The following is a 4768-nucleotide window of genomic DNA, read 5'->3' as shown; positions in this document are numbered from 1 at the left end:
AACAGTCTATTATTGTCTCAAATTGCCTGTTGGTTTGATGTTTTCTCTTAGTCTGGTAAGCAAAATGAAAGGACTTTTAAAGAAGATCATAAGGGTAAATGCACCGATAACATAAGCCAATTTCTTTACATTTTCCTTCCTGTGAACCTGAGATTCAGCAGGGTGTTTCTGCTCCACGTAGGGAAACAATTGTAAGGTTTTGGGGGCAGGTTCCCACATTCAGGATCCCATCATAGCTCAGCCTGACTATCTAATAGGTGTTCTAGTCTCGACCCTCACTGATCCAAAATGTGGTCAGGTGGGGAGACTGCTTTTCCAGAGCTGCCAGTAAACACACATTCAGACGCCCTCCTCATGTCTCTTCTGTTGATCAACCCTGAACTTTAAGGTAAGACAATGAAAAAAAATATGAATATCAACATATTATCGTACATACCACTAATTTGAACCTTCACATTTCAGAGTCTGACACCTTTTGACATTTAAACTCCCACTCTCTCCATTCAGTGATAAATCCAGTCAATTTTACCTAAAATATATCTCTACTATCTGTCCCTTCCTGATTGTGGGCACTGCTTGGCACTACTTGTTAGCACGTTCTTGGTTCGAAGATCCTTCATCTCTCACCTGGTCCCTTACGAAAGCTTGTTAAATAGTCGTCTCCATTTTTCAAGAAGTACATATATATCTGTTTATTCTTTTCTGCTTACTAGTTTTCTATGGCTCGTAGGTCCAAATCGTTGATCTGAACTCCAGTTTCGGTGCTCATCCTGCCTTGTCCTCTGCTACTCTCCCATTGGTATTTATGTTCCTACTAAGCAGAACTTCCCATGCTGTCCCACCTGTCCAGAGGTCATATGCAAATATTTAAAGAACAAAAACCAATCACTCAGAGCATGACCACTCAGAACTGCCACATTAAGGCCTTTTGCTGATGGCACTTTCAACAGCTCACTTCCAGAATCTTGACCTTGATTCTCTCTTCCTGGAGGACTTCTGCAGATCCTTTACATGGTTCATGGAGGACTGACCTTTGAGAGGGAACTGGAGGTGAGGGACACTGTCATTTGAAAAGGTTTATGCATTAACTAATATTTCCAGTACCTAAATAGAGACTGAAATATTTGTATAGTAGGCACCATTTGCAGAATCTGAAATGATCATTTATATATATTTTTAGAGGGTTTTTTTTGTACCTAGGATCAAATTCATGACCCCGCCCTTGCCAGGCAGGCACTATGCCACTGAGCTGTGTCCCCAAACCCAAGATATTCTTAAAAAACCCATTTCTTCTCTGGTTGCTCCAAAAATACTTTGGTTTGCTTCTATTTCTCAGAATTTAATCAGCAAGAGACATCCTCCTCTCACACAGGCCCATCAGCAGGTAAGTTTTTTTTAACGAGGTTCAAACTTTCTTTCCAACCTGCTTGAAAGCTTTATGTCCTGAGCTGACCTAGAAGTATGAAGAAAGATCCTCACATCTTTTTTAACAAGAAAGAAAACAATATGTGCTTTTCTTCAGTTCAAATCACAGTTCTGTGAACTAGACAACATAATCATATTTCCACATCAGCATCATTAAAGAAATGCTAACAAATCCATACTCAATGCAAAACACTAAACAAGCCTTAAAGAAAACTCTAAGGCAATAAAAAATATAATTGTTGCCTCCATGAGCTGATGGTGACGTGGAGGTAAGTTATGACTACACAAAGTAATAGCACTTATTAAACAATACATATTGCATTGCTATCAAATAATAAACACCATAGAAGTGCAAAAAAGGAAGTGAGCATGTCTTTCACCCAGGAATGTGAGGCTGAAGGAATTGGGTTTTGGTAGAGTTTCAGCCTTGGCCCAGCAAGAGACCCAACATAGGCAGTGAATATAGACAACACAGGGCAGGCTCAAACAGGGTCTTAAGATTGAGATGAGGCTAGAACATAATTGGGGTCATCCTGCAAAATGAAGTATGCTAGGAAGAGGCATTTGAGTTTTAGACGAGGAGTATATGCCTTAAATTTTGTTAAGTGGAAGCTTAACATAATTCAAGCAGCTTTTAAAAATATTAAGCAGTATGCCTGGGATAACAGGGAACAGCAGGACCTTAGGGGCCCAGAGCTGAATCTGAGTCTGACTCTGGTACTTTCCTGGCTGGGCAGGCTCAGACCATTTACTTAACCTCCAAGTTTTCATTTAATCAGCTGTTAACATAAGGCTACGAATACTGCATTCTTGGGTTGCTATGAGAAGACTTTTGATATTTATGAGCACTTACTATCTGCTTGTACTTCACTAAGAGTAGTATATATCTATTGTTTCATTTAACCCTTTATCTATGTTTTTAGAAACTACTTAAAATATATATGACATAAAATTAGCCATTTTAACCACTTTTAAGGGGATAGTTGATGACTGTTAACTACATTCACATTATTTTACTGCCAACCATCACCAGAGCTTTTTCTATCTTGGAAAACTGAAGCTCTGTTGTCCATTACACAATTACTCCCCTTCTCCCTACTCTCCAACCCCTGACAACTGCCATTTGACTTTCTATGTCTATGGCCAAATAGGTACTTTATTTAAGTACAGTCATCCTACCATGACTGTATTAGTTCCTTGCCATGTCTTCAAGGTTCAGTCATGTTTTAGCATGTGCTGGAATTTCCTTCTAGTTTAAAGTGGGATAATCTGTTGAATGTCTAACATCAGTGTTTGTTCTATCATGAGAAAATTGGACCTCTTTAAAGTTTAACTTGCCTAAAACAACACAATTTGAAAGAGAAAAATCTAGTCTTTGGGCCAAAGTAATCTTACCCACAGTCCATCCTCATTTCCCCTGTGCATCCTGCCGTACGGAGGTTGAGGGCTTATTGCTGCACCTGGCCCAGGGCAGCTATGTCAGGTAAGCACTGCTTTGTTTCTCATTATCTGGCACCACTTTCTCAGTTTATCCTGGTAGTGTAATTACTTTTTCTATTGTTGATGATGCTAGGAATTAAACCCAGAACCTTGAAAGTGCTAAGTATATGCTCGACCACTAAGCCAAACCTGCTTCCAATAATTCCTCTTTTATTGGAGGAACTGTTTTTGTGATTGTATCATTTTCCCATTCAGGGGTCACAAAGACAAGCATATTCCCTGGGCTTGGCCAAACAGAGCTTATTCCCTAACTCCAACAATGACTGGTTCAAAAACAGTCATGTGAATGCAATCCGAGTTCTCTCTGATCCTTTGAGGAGGTGGTGAGCCAGGAGTTGAAGGTGTCCATTTTAAAAGTTTAGTGAGTGACAGCAAGCGGGTGGTGAGGCCTGAACAACAGCTGAGCCCCTGTATCTAGTCATATCTGAAGCAAACTGCTCCCATCGATACCCAGAAACGTGAGTCAGTGCATGTATTCCTGGTTCTTTTTTTAAAAGAATAAAACAAAACAATAAAACAAGATAAGGGGCTGGGGATTTAGCTCAGCGGCATAAGCACCTGCCTTGCAAGCAGGCGGTCATGAGTTCGATCCCCGGTACCGATAAAAACGAAAAAGACAAAAAAATAAATAAATAAATAAATAAATAAAACAAGATAAAACAAAACAATAAGAATGGTATTGGACTTCAAAAATAAGGCAGTAGGAAATCCACAATAGTTACTACATTGCATATTTTTATCCTCTAAATAAATGCTCAGACTACTGGCTTTAGCTCTACAAAGTCAATCAAACAATATAAGCATTAAGTTCTTTCTTTATTTCAGTTGTTATCGTCTCAGCCTGTATTCCTCCAAATCGGCCAGTCTCTTGCATCAGAGTAGGAGATTTTCTCTCCCCGCGAGCACATGCCAGCTGACTCATGAGGAAGGTGCTGCTACGTGGTTCTCTCCTGGCTGGCTTGCTCACTGCTGGCACATGGGTGAATACTGCTTCCTGCTTCCAGTTTTTGTTTTTAAACTAATTGGAGTTCATGATCTATAACTTGTAAAAGAAAGAAATCTAATTTGCTGATTAGATTAAAATGTCCTTATGGTAATGAAAAAGAAAAAACTAGAAGTATTTTTAAATATTTTAAAATTGAGTAAAATTAATAAATAAAACAATACATATTTAAAGGATATAATAGCTTTTTTTTTTTTTTTAAACCGGGGATCAAACTCATAACCTTGCACTTGCCAGGCAGGCACTTATGCCAGTGAGCTAAGTCCTCTGGCTCAGCAGCATGTTTTGAGATAGATAAACATTGTAAAATGATCATTACAATTAGGCTGATTAACATATCTATCACTTCTCATACGCATAGCAACTCTAAATTTCCTTCACTTAGAAACATAATACTACAAGTCAGAAAATACTATTAAAAAGAAAACTGTTACACTCAAGGAATGACAGCCTTTGTAACAAACAATTCTGGGAAAATAGTTTATACACATGCAAAAGATTGAATCTAGGGGCTGGGGATTTAGTTCAGCAGCATAAGTGCCTGCCTTCCCACATATCTCAGTATGTATGAAACTAAAACCAAAATGAATCAAAGATCTAAATGTTAAAACACACAATCTAGTGGAAGATAAGATAGATCAAACTCTTGAAGACATAGGTGTAAACAAGGATTTTCTGAACAGAACTCCAGTCACACCAGAAGTAACGCCAAGAGTCAATAAATGGTGTCATATTAAATTAAGAAGTTTTTAAAAATTTTTTGTCTTTTTTTTTCGGTACCAGGGATGGTATCAGGGATCGAACTCATGACTGCCTGCTTGCAAGGCAGGCGCTTATGCT

At 38.6% G+C, this 4768-nt stretch overlaps 1 long non-coding RNA gene across 1 annotated transcript; it reads left to right on the top strand.

The window, feature by feature from the left end:
• Nucleotides 1-1524: 1524 nt before the first annotated feature.
• LOC134477280 (uncharacterized) lies at nt 1525-4109 on the top strand. Its single transcript, XR_010049205.1, has 2 exons — nt 1525-2908; nt 3751-4109. It is a non-coding gene; the product is annotated as an uncharacterized LOC134477280 (long non-coding RNA).
• Nucleotides 4110-4768: the final 659 nt, after the last annotated feature.

This window comes from Cavia porcellus, unplaced genomic scaffold (assembly GCF_034190915.1).
Source record: "Cavia porcellus strain 051 isolate PalLab524CR breed Dunkin Hartley unplaced genomic scaffold, mCavPor4.1 scaffold_1, whole genome shotgun sequence".
Taxonomy (NCBI): Eukaryota; Metazoa; Chordata; class Mammalia; order Rodentia; family Caviidae; genus Cavia; species Cavia porcellus.
The sequence above is the reverse complement of the archived record's forward strand: the minus strand, read 5'-3'. Positions and strand labels throughout refer to the sequence as shown.